The sequence below is a fragment of the Ambystoma mexicanum genome, chromosome 6p, assembly GCF_040938575.1.
Source record: "Ambystoma mexicanum isolate Mex_15411 chromosome 6p, UKY_AmexF1_1, whole genome shotgun sequence".
In the NCBI taxonomy this organism is placed as follows: Eukaryota; Metazoa; Chordata; class Amphibia; order Caudata; family Ambystomatidae; genus Ambystoma; species Ambystoma mexicanum.
Genome location: NC_090935.1, coordinates 249,518,179 through 249,539,486, shown reverse-complemented (window position 1 = coordinate 249,539,486; position 21,308 = coordinate 249,518,179).

Genomic DNA, 21,308 nt, shown 5'->3' with positions numbered 1-21,308 from the left:
GCCAAACTTGATCCCCAATCTGGTATTGGGGAGTTTCACTTCTATGTTGATCAGAATTTTTCTTATATTTCTCTTTTGCTTGTTTCAAATGTTCTGTTGCCTCCTTAAAGGCTTGTGTAATAGTAGAGTGCAAATGACTAACTGCGGGCATTTCTAAGTGCTGAGGCGAATCTAGTTCTGAGGTTCGAGGGTGATGTCCATATATGGTATAAAAGGGGCTTTGTCCGGTTCCTGAATGTAGAGAGTTATTGTATGCATACTCGGAAATCCATAAAATATCTTTCCAATTACTTTCGGTCTGGTGTAGCATGCAACGTAGGTACTGTACAAGGGTCTGGTTGGTCCTCTCCGTCTGACCATCGGTCTGGGGATGGTGACTGGTTGATAACCTCACGTCGATTTGCGCCAATTGACAACATTTCCTCCAAAAATGTGAAATGAATTGACTACCTCAGTCAGAGACCAATACGGAAGGAAATCCGTGTATTCAAACAATGTTTTCGAGGAACTCCTTGGCCAGAATTGAAGCTGAAGGTAATCCCTTTAGAGGAATAAAGTGGGCCATCTTGGAAAAAAGATCCACAATAACTAGAATGGTGTTAAATCCATTACATGGAGGTAGATCTGTAATAAAGTCTAAAGATAAGGTGTGCCATGGTGTTGGTGGAATATCCAAAGGTTGTAAAAGGCCAGCTGGTTTTTATTTCTGACTTTTGTTTTGGGCGCATATGCCAGAAGACATCACAAATGACTTTACGTCTTTTCGCCAGGTGGGCCACCAAAATTGTCTCTTAATTTTAGCTTCTGTTTCTGCGATACCTGGGTGCCCTTCCATGAGAGTGTCATGATAATTGGAGATGACTAGTTCTTGTAGTTCCTTGTGTAGTAGAAATAGTCGCTCTTTATAATAAGGTAGGTCATTGATGACTGAGTAGTCCAGGCCTTTCTTTACCCAGTCCTGCAGGGCTGTTGGATCGAAAAGTTGTTGGTTTTTTGCATGAATATCCTCTAGTGTCTGTAGAGTAGTTATGCCAAGAATTCTTTGTTCTGAAATTATAGGCACCGGTTCCGTGTTCGCACATGCTTCTCCTATCCCTATTCGGGATAAGGCCTCTACTTTGCCATTTTTACAGCCTGGTCGATAAGTGATCACGAAATCGAACTCGGCAAAGAACAATGCCCATCAAAGTTGGCGCGACGATTGGGCTTTGGCTGTTTTTAAATATTGCAAGTTCCGATGATCAGTGATTACAGTAATGGTATGCCTGGCACCGAGAAGATAATGCTGCCAAGCCTTGAAGGCGGATTTGATGGCTAATAACTCTTTATCGGGTGCCGAGAAATTTCCGGACCAAAATGCTACTGGCTTAAGTTGACCGGTTTCAGGATCCTTCTGGGACAGGACAGCTCCCATGGTTAAACTGGATACATCAGTTTCAACTATGTATGGAAGTTCAGGGCGGGGAAGCTTTAAGACAGGTGCAGACGCGAATTTCGCTTTCAGCTCTTGGAAGGCCTTTTCAGCCTCTTCGGTCCACAAAAAGCGTTTGTTTTTTCGCAAAAGTGCTGTGATGGAGTGTACAACATGTGAGAAATCCGGAATTAATCTGCGGTAGAAATTAGCAAATCTGAGCATGCTTTGTACCCCTTTAACTGAACTGGGTGATGGCCACTTGAGAATTGCACCCACCTTTCGAGAGTCCATTCGGACTCCTTTTGGAGTCAGGATACTCCAAGGAATTCAACTTCCGTAGTATGAAAAACACATTTTCCCAATTTTGCATATAACTTGTGCTGGCGTAGTTTCTCAAGGACTGCACGCACGCGCTTAACATGGTCTGATTCTGAGGAGGAGTACACTAGAATATTGTCTATGTATACTACAACACAGACGTCAATGAGTTCACGAAGGACATCGTTCATAAAATACTGGAAGGCTGCTGGTGCATTGCACAACCCGAAGGGCATCACCTGATATTCAAATAATCTGTACTTGGTGGGAAAGGCAGTCTTCCATTCGTCACCTTTCTTTATACGTACCAGATGATATGCCCCTCAGAGATCCAATTTAGTGTAGATGCCAGCATCCTTTACTTGGTCTAGTAATTCTGGGATCAGAGGCAATGGGTATCGGTTCTTCACAGTAATCTGATTTAATGCCTGGTAGTCTATGCATGTTCTGAGGTCACCTTCCTTTTTAGGCATGAAAAACAAAGCTGAGGATGCAGGGGAATCGGATGGACGAATAAAGCCATTAGCAAGGTACTGGTCCAAGTATTGTCGTAGGTGAAGGTTTTCGGGTTCCGTAAGGGCATAGATCCTACTGCATGGAGGTTGTGCACCGGGTATGAGGCTGATTTGACAATCGTATGATCTGTGAAGTGGTAAGGTGTTTGCCTGTTCTTTTTGAAAAACATCCTGGAATTCTTGATGTTCCTGAGGTAACTGCATGACTGGATTAGCGACTGTGGCCAGGCCTTTGTTCAAGGTTTTTTTCGGGTAACAGGTGGGTGCACAATCCGGGAAGGTTATTCTCTTCTCTCGCCAATCAATACTAGGATTATGTGTTTCCAACCAAGGTATCCCCAGTATTATTTGGAACTGCGTGGCTTTGATTAAATCAAACACAATAGTCTCTTGATGCCCATCTTGACCCAACAATGTCATCTCTGTGGTGGAATGAGTTACAGGCCCAGAAGCAATTTCAGTTCCATCAACTGTGGTGATGACATCCGAAGAGGTTTTTTTGCAGAAAGGTAGATTCATCCTAGAAGACAACTCGTGGTCCATATAGTTTCCTAAGGCCCCGCTATCAATGTATGCCCTTACTGCGTGCATACGTGATGGCTGCCTTGGATCAATAAGGACCATTGGTATGATTTAGGTGCGAGGTCTGGGTGTCCTTCTTCAAGCTCGGCAAGCGGACCTCTACGCTTGTCGGGCGTGGTTGTTTCCCGAATCAGGTTCTGTTTGATTTCTATCAGCGACTCCGACTATTTTCTTGGATGGTTTTATAGGGCAATCCCATAGAAAATGTCCTGAGGCCCCTTGTGGGCGCAGTGATATTACAGATATGTGCAGGTCTCCAGATTGATAAGCGATTCCATAGTTCGAGACATCCGAGTTTGGCCGGTCTTATTGAACGCCATAATGGAATCTTAAAATCTAAGATCAGTAAGATATGTGCAGGAAGCAAGTTGAGTTGGGTGGACGCATTACCATTAGCGCTATTGTGCATGCGCACGTCAGTATAGGCAAGGACTGGGCTCTCCCCGTACAAAATGGTTATGGGGAGGCCGGCGAATGTTTGGTGCGCACCTCAGCCTAAGCAGCTTTGCGAAGTTGAGCATTCTGTGCTTAGTACTTATTGTGGCCTTTTAATACAAAAATTGCGTTTGATTCATCAGCAGGCGCAGGAGGCTTTACCCTTGAGGTATACTGGTCCGGGGCACGCGCTGGAGGCAGGAGACTGGGTGCTACTTAAAAACATCGAACGAAAGACATCGTTAGCACCCAGATGGCGTGGCACCTATCAAGTACTTCTGGCAACGCAAACGGCGATTCGTGTGGATGGGAGGAAGGCGTGCGTCCATGCCACGCATGCTAAAATGATCCCACCGACGCTGAAAGACTTGCCTGACCGAGACGACCAGAAAGAAACAGCCGCTCCAGAATCGAAAGAAACTGTTGCCAGTCCCTTACTACAGAATCTGCCTAAACCTGAAGTGAAGCTTGAAGCGAAGCCTGGAAGGATTGCTATAAAGGAGAAAGGGCAAAGAGTTCCCCAACGTTGGCCAGCTGAATCTACATCACTGCGGGCCGACACAAAGCGTATACCACTTTGGCACCCACCAGCATCTGCCATTGTGCCACAGCCTGAAACGAAATCTGCATCACTGCTGCGGCACCCACAGCCACTTGTTATTGTGCCACAAGACTCCGAGTTTGAGTCTGGGAGGGCACCGGCACTAATCATTGACCACACTGTACCAGGAGCTAAACGGTACAATCTGTGGCCTCGAAAGAAGGAGTGATCGAATCTGCATTTCATTGATCTTTCATCATTGCCTCTGGTACCATCACGGATGGAGAAGGAACTGGGGGTTAGAGGAGAGAAGCGTGAGAGTTGTACAAATCGGGCAACTCAAGACTCGCGGCTCCTCAGTGAGACCATAAAAATCCATGTGTCCGGAACACGAGTGAACAAGCGGGGCGCACATGGTACAAAGGCAATTGATAAACTGCTCTGGAGTTCTTTTGAGCAACATGCAAATGCATAATGATCTTGCCTAAATGAGTAAGCAATCCAGGCTGCTAAGAACTGGCAGAATTAACTGTTGACATTTATCGAACTTATTGACATTCGGACGAGTGCCACAAGGAGAGATATTCACGACGACCACTGCGGAAGAAGAAGGACTGTGAGAGAGAGAATGCCAGAACCAGCTTTAACCTCCTCCTGCACCGCTGCTGATAACAAATTAGGTATAAAGACTGAAAAGTTAGAAAAACACATTGTCGAAAAAACTCTTGATGTAATCCTGATTGATCGTGCAGGGTTTGCAAAATCGTGGGATAAGCGTGCTGCATATTCGTAAATGACTCCTCCCCTACAATTTTTGAAGCGATAAGAAAGTTACACGTCCTGAGTTCTGAACTCCATACCATGAATGGGAACTGGGAGTCAGGGTCCTGGTTCTGGGAGATATTACGTGCGTGGGGATGGAAGTTAATTGCAATACTAGTAGTAGTGTTCGGAGTATTTATGACTTGCTGTTGTTGCATACACTGTCTGCCCCTAGTTTGCACTGAGATAAGTGAAGAGTGTATGCATATGGTAACCCAAAAACAAACATATGGCCAAGATCATAAAGATACTCATGAAATGAAAACAATAAAAGCATTCATGGCCATAAATATTGGTGAAAATGAAGACGCATATAGTGGCATGCAAGATTCAGGTTCAAATTTAAATTCAGACACTTCAGACACATCATCAGAGGAGGATGCAATGTATGGATAAGGCGTTTGGCAATCGGCCAAAAGGAGGGGCTTGTCAGTCTAGAAAAATAGATACCTCTCACGGCCAATGGCAATGTATCATATTGGCCGACGACCAACCGTCTCATGCACTAAACGTCAGAAATACAGACTCATAAGTTTGACCAATGTGTGGCCATTTTGATGTAGCTAGAATCGCCATTTTGTTCTATAACGTTTGCTCATTGCTTTTTGTTCAAAACTGCTTAGCCGAAAGCTTATTCCGCTTATTCTGCTTATTCTGCTTCACTGATTACTTTGTTGTTCAAAGCGAAAGAGCAAGGCCGCGAGGCTGGGAGGAATTCGTTGAAACATAACGTAGGCAGCCCCAGAGAGGAATGCCCAATCCCCTCCCGCATATAGCCTTGGAGGAGAGCAACACGGCATTTAATCATTTCACTGATGCCAGCCAGTCTCCTTAATATGGTAGAAATGCTAGAAAGAAACAGCCAAAGGCTTGAATTATGCTTTTCTTATGGCCCCCCTTTCCTAAGCCCAGCAGAGCGTGCTGACTCCCAGGACATGAATAGCAAATAGGAGATAGCAAGGCCTGGAATGTGACTCTTCACCCGTACGCAGCTTGCCTGCTAGAACAGAAGCACTGTGTTCTGTTCAACAAAGAAATATGTCTCTAGACTCGCAATGTTGCATATTGCTGCTAAAATAGATGTTTGAAGGTGTCATATTCGTCAAAATTGTCAATCATCAGACCCAGTTCAAAGAAACTGTGCAATGGGCGTAATGAACATGTCATGACTGATTGCAGGATGTCCATTTTGTATATATGTAACTGATGTACGTTATTTGCTCTCTTGCGTCCCTCGAGGTCTGGAGACACACGTCGCGGGGCGTGAGACCGAGTTGGCCAACTGAGAACATTTACTTTGCAATAAACCCTAGCTTTTGGGAATACAATCTCGTGTCTGGCGTGTCAGTTTGTGTGTGGTAATTTGCCTTGTTTCCACTACGTGAGGGTCCCCTAGGGGCCCCTTCACCCCCACCCACGTACCTTACTCCCACCCTCTCTACCCACACCCTTTCTACCTGAACACAGCCACCCTATCCCCACTCTCTATAACCCAACTCACGCTACCTACACTATCTCTACCCGGAAACCCACCCTATCCTCACTCTCTCTACCACAAAACATCTATCCTACCTCCACTCTCTCTACCCATACCCACCTACCCTCCCCCCACTCTCTTTGCATCCACCAACCTACCCCACTCCCATTCCCTCTACTCACACCGTCTCTACCCCCCACCCACACTACATCCACCTTCTCTACCCCAGCTCCTCCACATCCACCCTCTCTACCCCACCCACTCTACTCTCACCCACCTTACCCCAACAACTTTCCCTGCCCCCACTCTCTCTACTCTCACCCACCCTAGCCCCACTCTCTTATTACACCCACCCACCCGAAACCTGCCCGGTCTATTTTCACTCACACACCCTACCATCGATCCCTCTATCAAACCCTGGTCTCTCTAGCAAGCCCTGGTATCTCTATCCCCAGCCACTTTATCCCCGCTCTCTCTATACCCACCCACCCTACCCCATTCTCTCTAGCCCCACCTGCCCACCCTACCTGCTCTCTCTTTCCAACCTCACCCACCCACTCTAACCCCACCTACACTAACTCTCTCTACCACCACCAAACCACACTACCCCTGCTCTGTCTACCCCTACCCACCCTACCCTTGCTGTTTCTACCTCCACCACCAACCATACACCTGGACTCGCTACCCCCACCCACCCACAACACCCCCACTTTCTCTACCCCCACCCACACTACACCTGCTCTCTCTACAGGCACCCACCTGCCCTACCCCCACTCTCTTTACGTAAAAGCCACCCACCCTATGTGGGTCTGTCTTTCCCCACTCACCCTACCCCTGCTTGCTCTATCCCCAACCACCCACCCTAATTCAGCTCTCTCTACCCCATCCACCCTGTCCACACCCACCTACCCTACCCCCACTCTCTCTACCCACACCCTCCCTACCTGAACCAAGCCACCCTATCCCCACTCTTTCTAACCCAAGTCACGCTACCCCCACTATCTCTACCCACCAACCCACCCTATCCTCTGCTCTCTACACCATCCACCCTACCCCTGCTCTCTTACACCCACCCACCCTGCCCCACTCTCTCTACAGGCACCTACCCACCCTACTCCCACTCTCTCTACTCCCCCACACACCATACTCCTGCTCTCTGTACCACCACCCACCCTACCCCCACTCTCTCAAGCCCCTGCACCTTCTCTGTGTGCGTACACCCACCAACCCTACCTCTTCTCTTCTCTCTCTATGCCCACTCACCCATCCACACTATCAAAGCACTCTAAAATAAAACACTACCCTTACCCCGCCCTCTCTAGCCCCACCACCTACTCAAACCCTGCTCTCTCGAACCCTACCTACCCACAATACCCCCACTCTCTCTACCCCCACCCTATCCACATGCACCAACCCTCCATAGGCCCCTCTCTCTTTACCTCCAGCCACACACCCTTGTCCACCCCCACCCAACACCTGCTCACTCTACCCCAACCACCCACCCTTATCCAGCTGTCTCTATCCCATCCGCCCTGCCCCCACCCACCTACCCTAACTCAGTCTCTCTACCCTACCCACCTACCCTACCCCCACTCTCTCTACCCACACCCTCTCCATCTGAACCCAGCCACCCTATCCCCACTCTCGCTAACCCAACTCACCCTACCCCCACTATCTCTATACCACAAATCATCTATACTACCCTCACTCATTCTACCCCAACCCACCTTCCCTACCCCACTCTCTCTACATCCACCAACCTAACCTACCCCGGACTCTCTACCACACCCTCTCTACCCCTACCCACACTACACCCACCCTCGCTACCCCAGCCCCTCAACACCCCCCGCTCTACCCCCACCTTACCCCACCAACCTTCCCTACCCCCACTCTCTCTACTCCCAGCCACCATTCCCCCACTCTCTCTACCACCAACACCCTCCCTACCCCTACTCTCTGGACCGCCACCTAGACTAGCCCCACTCTCTCTACACCAACCATACTTCCACTCCCTCTATCAAGACCCTACCCACACTCTTTATACCCCCACTATCTCTATGCCCACCCATTATGCTACACTGCTCTCTACTCCCACCCATCCTACCCCTGCTCTCTTACACCCACCCTGCCCTGCTCGCTCTAACCCTTCACACACACCCTACCCTTGCTTTCTGCACCACCTACCACCCTACCCCTACTCACTCTACTGCCACCCACCCTATCCCCACTCTCTCTAGCCCCTACTCCTGCTCTCTGTGCATCCACGCACCAACCCTACCCCTTCTCCCCCTATGCCCACTCACCCGCCCACTGTACAAAAGCACTCTAAAATAAAACACTACCCCTATCCAATCTCTCTACACCAACCTACTCACCCTACCCCCACTCTCTCTACCATACCTTGCTCCTTCTATGCCCACCCACCCAACCACCACTCTCTCTACAAACTCTATCTAACCCCACACACCCACCCTACCCCTGATCTCTCTAACACCACTCAAACTACTTCCACTCTCTCTACCGACACCCACCCACCCTACTGCACCTCAGTCTACCCCACCCACCTACCACCACTCTCTCAACCCACACACCCACTCTACCCCATTTCTCTACCATCACCCACACACCCTATCGCAGCTCTGTCTGTCCCAAACCACCCTACCCTTGCTCTCTAACCTCAACCACCCGCCCTAACCCTCTACCTGATCTAGCCCATCTCCACTGACCCTAACCCCACCCACTTACCCCACCCTACCCTCACTATCTCTACCACCACTCGCTGTACCCCACCCACCTACCCTACCCCCACTCTGTCTACCCCCACCCCCTCAAATCCACCCTCTCTGCCCCACCCACTTTACTTCCACTCTCTCAACCCCCAACCTACTGCAATTCTCTCTACCCCACCCTCCCCCCACTCTCTGCACCCCCACTCTCACTACCTCCACCCTCTCACCATAACACTGCTCGCTCTACCCCTACCTAGTCACCCTACCCCTGCCCTCTCTACAGGCACCCACTCACCCTACTCTCACTCTCTCTAACTCCACACATCTACCCTCCCCGAGCTCTCTACCCTCACCCACACACACTGCCGCAGATCAGGCTGTCCCCACCCACCCTAACCCTCTACCCCATCAGCCTATCCCGCTGATTTTACCCCCACTCACCCACCCTACCCTATCTATTGTGAAGATGGATTTCTGAACTCTGACCTGGTGGGCAGAGGTTCAGAAGGGCAGCCCTTGTTTCTTGGAACAGGGTAACCTTCTGGACAAGCCAGACCAATCAAGGTAGCATTGGCGACGAAGATTAGGTCTTAGGAGGGGTGAGGGTGACTGAAAGACCTCAAAGAGCACACAGAGTAAAGGACACTAAAAATCACTTCTAGTTAGGTATATATATATATACATATATATATAAAACATACATGTACATTTATTCAAGGCCTTTGGACTCAAACACCAAGCAATTATCAACAGTAATACATCAAACCAATACAACACTACTATATAATATTCAATTCGAAGTGGCCTAAAGGGTTAAACGCACAGAATGGGTCCACAACCTAAAAGGGAAGGAAGCAGGCAGTGCAAATAATCTTTAGGCAGTTCTTCATTAAATACACCTTATCTGAGAGGCAGTTGAGTCCCAACAAAGAGAGGAGAGTAATGCTCAATGTACTTTCAAATGCTGGTGCACGCAATTGTGCAGAAGGGCGAAAACAGGGTCTATTGCAGGAGCTACAGCAGCTCAGGAAGATGAGTGAGACATTAACAACAAGTTCCCACTATTTGTGGATGGTCTCCCCAAGAGGGCAGAACAAGTTCCAGAAGTTGGGAAAGGGACAGTAGCACAGGCTACCAGTGGAAAGGTGAGTGGCCCTCAGGGGACACGCGTGCGTAAAAGTGGATGGATGTGCTAGGGGCCATCGGTAAGGGTTGCAGGTACTCACCGACCCCCAGTTCACTCTGTATCAAACTACGCCAGTCGAGTCCACTTCGGTTGCAGGTTAAAATGCTGCAGTTGTGCGGCTCTGTGGCTTTCAGCGACAAAGTTACAGCGATGATTCCCTGGCGGGACAGTGGCGATTTCTCCACTCCTGGTGAATGGATCAGGCCAGTTTCACTGTAGCAGGCTTCAGGGCAGAGAGGGGCAGAGTAGCAAGGCACCTGCGTAGTTCATCACCATGGCTGGGCGACCATGTGTACTCCGGTTGGGGCAGTCTCTCTTTATTCCAGGTCTGGGAATGCCAGGTGTACTAAATTGGTGTGAGAGTGCCGTGAACACAGAGCTTGCGATGTACCACGTTTCAAGGGTCTCCTCGAAATGGCTGCATTTTCATAGCAAAAGTCCTGCCAAGCTGATCAGTTACTGGTTGCCACAGGGACACTTCCGAAGAGGCTTACTTGCAGGTTTAGATGAAGGTGCCGTGAATATTTGGTTCCACTATTCAAATGGGTCGAAGCGCCTTTAAAGACCTTCTGATTTGATCAGATGCAGAGTGGTCCAGTGGGACAACAGCAGGCTCAGGGTGCCAAACCTTCCAGCGGGTCAGTAGCGGCTCCTCGACTCGGTTTCTTAGTTTCAGGATACTTGGATCCTATCTTAGGTTCAGTGGTGTGTGCCAGAGAGTCTGGTGTGGGTGTTTAGGGCCTTCTCTTTTCCAGAATCTCCTTCGTGCCAAAATGAAGAGAACCCAATGCAAGATCTGCTCACATACAAACACACCAGACGTGGACCAATCACAGACCACAATGGTCCCAGTCATTCACAACACACCAGACTCTCTGGCACACAGGATGTGTATTGGAACTAGCGAGAGCAGCCCACATCCTGGAGGCACACAAACAAGGCATGCAGAAACCCGCAAAATATTGGCGTTTCGCGAGAGAATGCATGCTCAAATAAGGACTGAGCGGGGTGAACTTGGCCTGGGGAAGGCAAAGGGGCAAGATGGTCAAAGTACAGGACAAAGAACCTCGTGGCTAGCCATTTTGGAACTAAGCCACTGTTAGGAAAGATTTCGTAATTGTAGGTAATTTTCCTTCCATGTGGCAACCCCTAAACGTTTTGCTGTTGTTTTTCACCTTGTTCTCGACTTTGCCAGAGAAGTGCAGCCTTCTGCCGCACTCCTCTGGGCTTTCACTCCATTCTTACGGGAAAACTGACATGCCCTTAAGACAGTCAGTACCGGGAAACGCTGTTTTCCGTAGTTTCTTTTATCATGTTGCGGCTTTCGTGCAACATGACACAAGAGGGCGCTAAGTTACTGCTCTCTTGGGTCTCTAGCCTTCTACAGGCCCTAGATACTCTTTTTGGATTGTAACTGATCGGTGCAAGTGATTCACGGACGGGAATGGTGGCAGCGATCGTTTCTTGTGTTTTGAGCTCCTTTTGCCGTTTTAAGCGCGTTTCTCGCGCTTAGCCCAAAATGGTGGCCTGGCTCCCAAAATGGCCAGACCACGAGGCTCCTTTGTCCTGTCCGCTGATCGTCTTGCTCCCTTCACCTTCTCCAGGTCGAGCCGACCCGGGGCCTTCCTTATTTGGGCATGTACTTTCCCGCGAAACACGGATGCTTTCGCGGGCTTCTACATGCCTGGTGTGTGCCTCCAGGATGTGGGCTGGGATGTCTGGTCCCAATACACATCTTGGGTGCCAGAGAGTCTAGGGTGGTGTGAATGCCTGGGACCACCGTGGTCCGTGATAGGTCCACGTATGGTGTGAGTGTTGATGAGCGGATCTCCCATTGGGTCCCCTCCGTTTTGGCGCGAAGGGAACCGTGGATAAGAGGGGGCTGGAAACACCACTACCATGTCGATCTCCTGAGTTCTCACGAACGAAGGAATACAGGAGCCAAGTATCCTGCAACCAAGAGGCTGAACCGAGGAATCGCTGGTGACCCACTGAAGGACTGCTCCTCTGCACTGCTGTCGCCTTGTGAAACCCTTTTTACCTTTGATCGAACCAGAAGGCCTGTACTGGTACTTCGACCCTTGGGATAGCGGGAACAGCTATTCTCGGCATCTTCACCATCTCCTGCTCGTAAGCCTTCGGAAGCGTCTCTGGGCCATCCAGCAGACTGACCAGCCTACACAGGAGTCTTGCTCTGTAACCGCCGCCAGGTTGTGTAGTATTTCGAGTCCTTGTCACTCTCACACGATTCGTACACTTGGCATTCCCAGGTCTGAAGTGAGTAGTGTACATTTGGCTTATATACACACGGCCGCTCCGTTGACCTGCTGTGGTAAAAAACTGTGCGGGTTCCTTCGTTTGGGACGTCTTTTACTCAACTCTGCTGCTGCAGACTCAACACGACGACGAGACGTCCCCTGCTCTTCTGAACCTGCCAGCGACTGAAACTGACGCGGAGAAGCCTGGGTCTGCTTGCATCGGGGACCGGTGAGTAGCATAGCTAGGAACTGGTCGCCCTCCTGCAGGAGCCCATAGCTTTTCCCCGCTGTGTCAAAACAGCACGCTTTTCCGTACTCGCGCTCTGCTTCTGCCCACAGTGGAGGCTGCGCTTGAGTCGCATAACTCTGTTCTTCTTCATTTGTGCACTAAACTGAACTGCCTGATTTCCCTCGAAGAGACTCCCCTTTTGCCCGTTGGCACCAGCGTGTGCAGGTACTTTTGAGCACAAGGCTCCACTCTTCGTAGGGCTCGGACTTCCTTTTAGTTAGGTGCCGCTGAAGGCGGACTGGGTCTAAGCATTATTTCGCACTGCCTGTTTTCCTTCCCTTTTAGGTGGACTACACATTTCGTGCATCTAACGCTATAGACTTGTTTGTATTTGTATATATATTGTATTGGTATGGTATGTGTTGGTTTACTAGAGTTGTATTGTGATTTCTCGCTACGGTCATTATTTTAAAGGCCTTGGAATAAATGTGTATATATTTTTAATATAACACCTGTTTGGAGTAGTTTGTAAGTGTCCCTGCTTTGTGTGCTCAATGCGGGCTTTCAATCACCCTCACCCCTCTTGAGACCTAGTCTTGACCGCCGCGATCGCTACCCTGATTGGTCTGGCTTGTCCAGAGGTTACCCTGTTCCAAGTAATTAAGTTGGCCTTCTGAACTTCTGTGCCACCAGGACAGAGTTCAGAAATCCGTCTTAACAAATTGGTGTACAGCGGTGGGATACGACTGAAGGTATCCAGTGTTGCGCACGAACTAAGGCATTTCAAGTTATTCCTACCAGGACACGTAGTGAATTGTTGTAGTATAACTTTAAAAAGGCCATAGTCCTATCTAACAGTATGGAAATAAATACCTTGTTAACTTTAAATGCTTCCAAATCAGAAACATTGAAAAAGATGTGTGCGGAGAGAGGTGTTTCCTCTCAAGGCACGAAATTGGATATGATCCAAAGAATCGTGGCGTGGCAAGAAGCGCAGCTTGACGCTATAACTTCTGAGGACAGTGCGGAAGGAGGTGGGGCTGCTCTCACTGGTAGAACCGACGGTTCTGCCGCTGCACTGATCCACTGCGACCACGAGGACAGGGAGGATGAGATGTCGAATGTTTCCTCTGCCAGTGCTGATGGGGAGGCTATGCTTGAATTCAAGAAGCAAGAGCTGCGGTTTAGGCAGAAGGAGCTTGAATTCAGCATAGCCAAACTAAAAATCGAACAGGCAGAAAAACAGAAAGACAGGGATCACCAGTTGGAACTGGCCAAGCATCAGGTTGCAAATGGGTCCAAGGGTCCTGGACATGGGTCTGGGGCCTCCACTCATCCACGGTTTCCGAAAGATCTGCTCAGTGTGTATGAGGAAAGGAATGAGATTATGGACTGGCTGAATGCGTTTGAGTATGCATGCGAAGTTCAACAAGTTGACAATGCTGATAAGATTGCCTGGTTACTCAGCAGACTGCCCCATTCTGGCTGTAGTGCCATTATGGAAATGTCGAAGGCTGAGCGAGCTGATTTCGCAATGTTAAAGCAAACTCTCATTTTAAAGTTTGGGAAGACTCCGGCCCAATATTTGAAACGATTGAGAGAGTATAAGAAAAAGGAAGGTGGTACTTGGGTATCTTATGTCACTGAATCCTTGAAAAACTTAACTGGCTGGGTCGAAGGTTATAAGGTTTCTACCTTCGAAGGCATGATAAATCTTGTCATGCTGGAACACATTTTTGCATCTTCTTCCCCGGAGCTTAAGCATCATTTGGCCGATTCGAAGGAGATAGATCCTAAGAAGCTGGCCATTGCAGCAGACTTATGGGTGTCACATCGAGTGTCCCATAAGGACAAAACTCATCCTGGTAAGCAGGAGGAAGGGAAAAAGTCCAGAGATAAGGAGGGTGGAGAATCTGATAAATCTTCTTCTCAAAAGGGCCACAAAAAGAAAAATAAGGGTAAGACACAAGAGAACTCACAGGGTAGTGGAGGTCAGCCTCCGAAACAGAACTCTGGTTACAATAAGCCTCCCTATGTAAACAGACCCAATGGATCTTGTTTTGCTTGTGGAGCAACTGACCACGTGAAGGGGGATCCCCGGTGTAAGGTTAGACCTTTGGGGGTCCACTCCACTAATCTGGCCTTCTCCTCCTACGAGGAAGAAGAGATTACAGGAGCATCCTTCTCCTCAGACTCATTTACCAGCGGGATAGAGGCTGAGGTAGTTTTAGTTTCCCTGGGTTCCTGGGAGCCTAAAGTCGCAGAGGCTTATGCTAGGATTCCAGATAATACCAAGCACTACTTTAAAGACAGTGTGCTGATCAATGGAGTAGATACTCCAGCTCTTAGGGATAGTGGGTGCAGTCGAACTGTAGTGGATTCTACCTTGGTAGACTCAGAGGAAGTTGCCAGAGCTACTCTGATGCCCACTAAGTTGGCTGACGGCCCACTCCGTATGTTCCCAGTAATACCTGTAAATCGTACTTTAAATGGTACAGCAGTCAGGATTCCAGTGAGCATTCAGAGAAACGTCCCAGGAAAGGTATTTTTAGGTAATGATCTCAGAGCTTTAGGGCTCGTAGGAGACACTGCCGAAAGACCCTACACACGGTCTCAAGCACGGGCAGCATTGGCCAAGACCAATACGCCGCCCCAGCCGAAGGGGAAACCCAAGGCGAAAGGAGTAAACAAGTCAAGAACAGGGAAAGAGAATATTCCCCCGAGCTTGCCTACCACTGCGGTGGAGCAAGTTGGTCAATCGCCCAGGCCTGACGAGGAGGTGGCGATGCCTGAAGTATTTGACCCCAATGATCATCCTGAACTAAAAGACTTGTTAGTTGAAGGAGGTCCTGATAGGGACGAATTCAGTAAAGGCCAACTTGAGTGCCCATCTCTGGAAGGCCTAAGGAGACAGGCCTGCTCCCAGCTTGAGGGTGAACCTCCTGGGACGCATAGGATTTATTGGGAAGGTGGACTCCTGTATAGTGAGCCCACAGAGTCTACAGAAGGAGACCATAGGAGGTTGGAGGTTCCCCTTGCTGTTAGGCCCTTCCTCCTGCAGTTGGCGCATGAAGTGCCCCTTGCTGGTCACCTTGGTATTAAGAGGACCAAGCAAAGGTTATCCATGCACTTCTGCTGGCCCAAGATGGGGGTGCAAGTAGAAAGTCACTGCAGGAGTTGTGCCTCCTGCCAGTTATCTGGTAAGGTTGGCTCGACAATCCAAGCTCCATTGGTACCACTCCCGGTTGTGGGGGTACCATTTGAAAGGGTAGGGATCGACATCGTTGGTCCCCTTGACCCGCAAACATCCTCAGGCAATAGGTTTATCCTGGTGCTGGTCGACCATGCAACCAGATATCCTGAGGCCATCCCATTGAAAACTGTAACTGCCAAGTCAGTTAGAAAAGCTTTACTTGGCATATTTACTAGAGTTGGCTTCCCTAAAGAAGTTGTGTCGGATCGTGGCAGCAACTTTATGTCGAAGTATATGCAGGCTATGTGGAAAGAATGTGGGGTCACCTACAAGTTCTCTTCTGCATACCACCCCCAGACCAATGGTCTGATGGAACGTTTCAACAGAACGTTAAAGAGCATGATTGGGGCTCTGGAAGAACCTCAGAGAAGAAAATGGGATCTTCTTTTACCATGCTTACTGTTTGCCTACCGAGACGTACCACAGGAGGGTGTTGGCTTCAGCCCCTTCGAACTTCTGTTCGGTCATCCTGTACGGGGACCCTTAGCCATAGTCAAAGAGGGATGGGAGATGCCTACTCCCCCTGTAACTACCAACGTAGTTGATTATGTGCTAGGGCTCAGAAAATGGATGGTACTTCTGATGGGCTTGGCTAGCGATAAATTGAAGGCAGGACAAGCGCTGGTGAAACATTGGTACGACCAGAAAGCTTCCCTCATCAACTTTATGCCTGGTCAGCAAGTCCTGATCATGAATCCCATAAGGCCTCGAGCTTTACAGGACAAATGGTCAGGCCCTTACACAGTGGTGGAGCCCCTGGGTGAGGTTAACTATTTAGTGGACCTTGGAAGGCCTGGACAGGCTCCAAAAGTGTTTCACGTGAATAGGCTGAAGGCTTTCGTCCCAAGAGTCGAAATCGCAGCACTGCTACTGGCTTCAGATGTTGAGGAAGAGGAGTCTGAACCTCTCCCCGACCTGTTCCAAAGCGGTCCTTCAGATAGCTCCTTTGAGGGTGTCCGAGTGGCCCCTCACCTGACTTCTGATCAGCAGGCTGAGGTGAAAAGTTTGCTTAGGCAGTTTTCCCCCCTGTTTTCACAGTCGCCTGGTTTGACACCTTGGTGTAAACATAACATAGACACAGGAGACAGCTCTCTTGGGTCTCTAGCCTTCTACAGGCCCTAGATACTCTTTTTGGATTGTAACTGATCGGTGCAAGTGATTCACGGACGGGAATGGTGGCAGCGATCGTTTCTTGTGTTTTGAGCTCCTTTTGGCGTTTTAAGCGCGTTTCTTGCGCTTAGCCCAAAATGGTGGCCTGGCTCCCAAAATGGCCAGACCACGCGGCTCCTTTGTCCTGTCTGCTGATCGTCTTGCTCCCTTCACATTCCCCAGGTCGAGCCGACCCGGGGCCTTCCTTATTTGGGCATGTACTTTCCCGCGAAACACGGATGCTTTCGCGGGCTTCTACATGCCTGGTGTGTGCCTCCAGGATGTGGGCTGGGATGTCTGGTCCCAATACACATCCTGGGTGCCAGAGAGTCTAGGGTGGTGTGAATGCCTGGGACCACCGTGGCCCGTGATAGGTGTGAGTGTTGATGAGCGGATCTCCCATTGGGGCCCCTCCGTTTTGGCCCGAAGGGAACCGTGGATAAGAGGGGGCTGGAAACATCACTACCATGTCGATCTCCTGAGTTCTCACGAACAAAGGAATACAGGAGCCAAGTATCCTGCAACCAAGAGGCTGAACTGAGGAATCGCTGGTGACCCGCTGAAGGACTGCTCCTCTGCACTGCTGTCGCCTTGTGAAACCCTTTTTACCTTTGATCGAACCAGAAGGCCTGTACTGGTACTTCGACCCTTGGAATAGCTGGAACAGCTATTCTCGGCATCTTCACCATCTCCTGCTCGTAAGCCTTCGGAAGCGTCTCTGGGCCATCCAGCAGACTGACCAGCCTACACAGGAGTCTTGCTCTGTAACCGCTGCCAGGTTGTGTAGTATTTCGAGTCCTTGTCACTCTCACATGATTCGTACACTTGGCGTTCCCAGGTCTGAAGTGAGTAGTGTACATTTGGCTCAGATACACACAGACGCTCTGTTGCCCTGCTGTGGTAACAAACTGTGCGGGTTCCTTCGTTTGGGACGTCTTTTACTCAACTCTGCTGCTGTAGACTCAACACGACGACGAGACGTCCCCTGTTCTTCTGAACCTGTCAGCGACTGAAACTGACGCGGAGAAGCCTGGGTCTGCTTGCATCGGGGACCGGTGAGTAGCATAGCTAGGAACTGGTCGCCCTCCTGCAGGAGCCCATAGCTTTTCCCCGCTGTGTCAAAACAGCACGCTTTTCCGTACTCGCGCTCTGCTTCTGCCCACAGTGGAGGCTGCGCTTGAGTCGCGGAACTCTGTTCTTCTTCATTTGTGCACTAAACTGAACTGCCTGATTTCCCTCGAAGAGACTCCCCTTTTGCCCGTTGGCACCAGCGTGTGCAGGTACTTTTGAGCACAAGGCTCCACTCTTCGTAGGTCTCGGACTTCCTTTTAGTTAGGTGCCTCTGAAGGCGGACTGGGTCTAAGCATTATTTCGCACTGACTGTTTTCCTTCCCTTTTAGGTGGACTACACATTTCGTGCATCTAACGCTATAGACTTGTTTGTATTTGTATATATATTGTATTGGTATGGTATGTGTTGGTTTACTAGAGTTGTATTGTGATTTCTCGCTACGGTCATTATTTTAAAGGCCTTGGAATAAATGTGTATAATATTTTAATATAACACCTGTTTGGAGTAGTTTGTAAGTGTCCCTGCTTTGTGTGCTCATTGCGGGCTTTCAGTCACCCACACCCCTCTTGAGACCTAGTCTTGACCGCTGCGATCGCTACCCTGATTGGTCTGGCTTGTCCAGAGGTTACCCTGTTCCAAGTAATTAGGATGGCCTTCTGAACTTCTGCGCCACCAGGACAGAGTTCAGAAATCCGTCTTAACAGCCACCTTCCTGTTCCAACCGCGGTAATCACAGTTTGTATGGCCCGAAATGGTTAAAAAATAAGCGAAAAGATCCTGAAAATCCTTTGAGGGAGTCTAGGGCCTTTGGAATGATAGGAAGACCCAAGCACACTGTACTGTAAGGTACATTGTGCACTTGTAACATGTTGCAGAAAAGTTGCAACATTGGAAAGGACTAAGAGAAACAAAGTCTCCCAGTACTGACTGTCTTTAAGGACATGTCAGGTTCCCCATAATAAAGTGAGCGAAAGCCCAGTGGAGTGCAGCTGAAGGCTGTGCTTCACTGAAAAAGTCAGACTTTGGTGTTTAAACAGCAGCAAAAAGTTGGGGGTCCACAAATGGAGGGAAAATTACACATAAATGGTAAACCTTCCTGACAACTATCTCTACCCCACCCATCTACCCTATCCCCACTCGCTCTTCCCACACCCTCTATACCCCATCTACCTACCCTACCCCACTCTCTCTGCCTCCACCCACCCATCCCATCCCCACTATCTCTATCCCCACCTACCCTGCCTCGACTCTCTTCACCCCCTCCACCCCACCAACCTTACCCCCACCAATCAACCCCAACCCCACTCCCTCTTCTCCCACCATGCTACCCCCAATGTCTCTACCAGCCCCACCCTTATTACCCCCACACTCTGGATTACCAACCCATCCATCCTCCCTACTTCCAACCTACCCCCACTCTCTCTACCCCCACCCTCTTTTCCACCACCCACCCTACCCCCATGCTCTCTACCCCCACCCTCCAAACTACCACCACTTTCTCTATCACCACCCACCAACCCTAACCCCACTCTCTCTACCCTACCCTCTCTACCTCGCCCTATTTACCCTAACCCACCCTATCATCATCCTTTCTTCCCCCACCCACCCAACCTACCCTCTATGCCCCAATCATCTCTACCCCACCCACCATCTCTACCCAAACCCTCCTTACCCCAACCTCTCTACCCGCACCCTCATTACCCCCCTCTTTACCCCACCCTCTCTAACCCTACCCTCTCGATCCCTACCCCCAATGTCTACCCCATCCACCCTACCCCACTCTCTCTTCCCTCACCCCAAGCACACTTTCTCTGCCCCACTCGTTTTACCCTAACCCCACCATAACTCCACTCTCTCCACCCCTATCTCTACCCCACCTACTCTCTATACCCCACCCTACACCCACTCACCAACCCTACCCCCAATCTGTCTACCATCACTCTCTCTGCCTCCACCCACCCACCCTATTCCCACTCTCTATACCCCTATCCACCCTACCTCAACTCTCTGCACCCCCTCCACCTCTGCCCTCTCTACCCTCACCCACCTTACCCCCACCAACCTACCCTACCCCGACTCCCTCTACTCCCACCCACCCTACCCCCACTCTCTCTACCACCACCACCCTCCTTACACCCACTCTCTGGATGACCAACCCACCCACCTTTCCTACTCCCACCCTACCACCACTCTCTCTACCCCCACCCTCTCTTCTGCCACCCATCCTACCACCATTCTCTCTACCGCCACCCTCCAAACTACCCCCACTTTCTCTACCAACACCCACCAACCCTATCCCCACTCACCCACCCTACCCCCACTCTCTATACCCCAGTCTCTACCCCACCCTCTTTACCCCAGCCACCCTACCCTCAAACTCTCTGTCCCACCCACCCACCTTACCCTCACCCTCTTCATCCCCAACTTCTTTACCCCACCCTCTCTACCCCTACTCTCTCTATCCTTACCCTCTACCCAAACCCACCCTGACCCTACTTTCCCTACCCCACTCGCTCTTCCCTCACCCTAAACCCACTCTCTCTACCCCCACTCGCTTTACCAGCCACATTACCTAATTTTCCCATCCCCGTCATCATTCCTCTTACATTCTCACTTTATTTCCTACCCTCTCACTTTCACTCTTTCTCGCCCATATTTTCTCTTGCTCAGCATTAAGGGCACCCTCTATCGATGGCATCCTCCATTGCTCTATTACCCGTCTTAGTCTATTGCACGCCTGCACCCCTTATAGCATCCTCCTTTGAAAGTGTGCACTCTCCTCTTTGTACTCTGGTGCCTTTAAATGAAAAAATGCAAAGCACGTCAGTAAATACAAATCCTATTGCCATTGTCAATGCTTGCTTTTGACATTTCCAGTGCAATGATTTAGCGATTAGGTGGTTTACGCCACCAAAGCGCCAAAACCAATGAGTGCACACCGAAGCAGACTTACGCCACCAAAGCGCCAAAACCAATGAGTGCACACCGAAGCAGAATTCCACTCCTGAATTTTGCGAAAGTGCAGCATTGCACAGTGGAATGGGCAGCATGCTCCAGAATAGCAGAGTGCAGTGTTTTCATGGAGCCTAGCCTAGGGTCAAGCAGTAACATGCTTATTCTTTAGTGAATGCGGCCTGACTGGTAATAGCATAAAGGCTCATTCACTCCCATTCTTGTGATTACTTGCATGTAGCGATATGAGGCACTACTGCATATGGTGAATCCTATGTAATCTCTACTGTGCGTACATATGTGGTAGATCATTAGGGGCTGCTATCATGGCGAACATGGTGGCCATCGTTGCCCCGTAGATCCCTACAGACTGTGC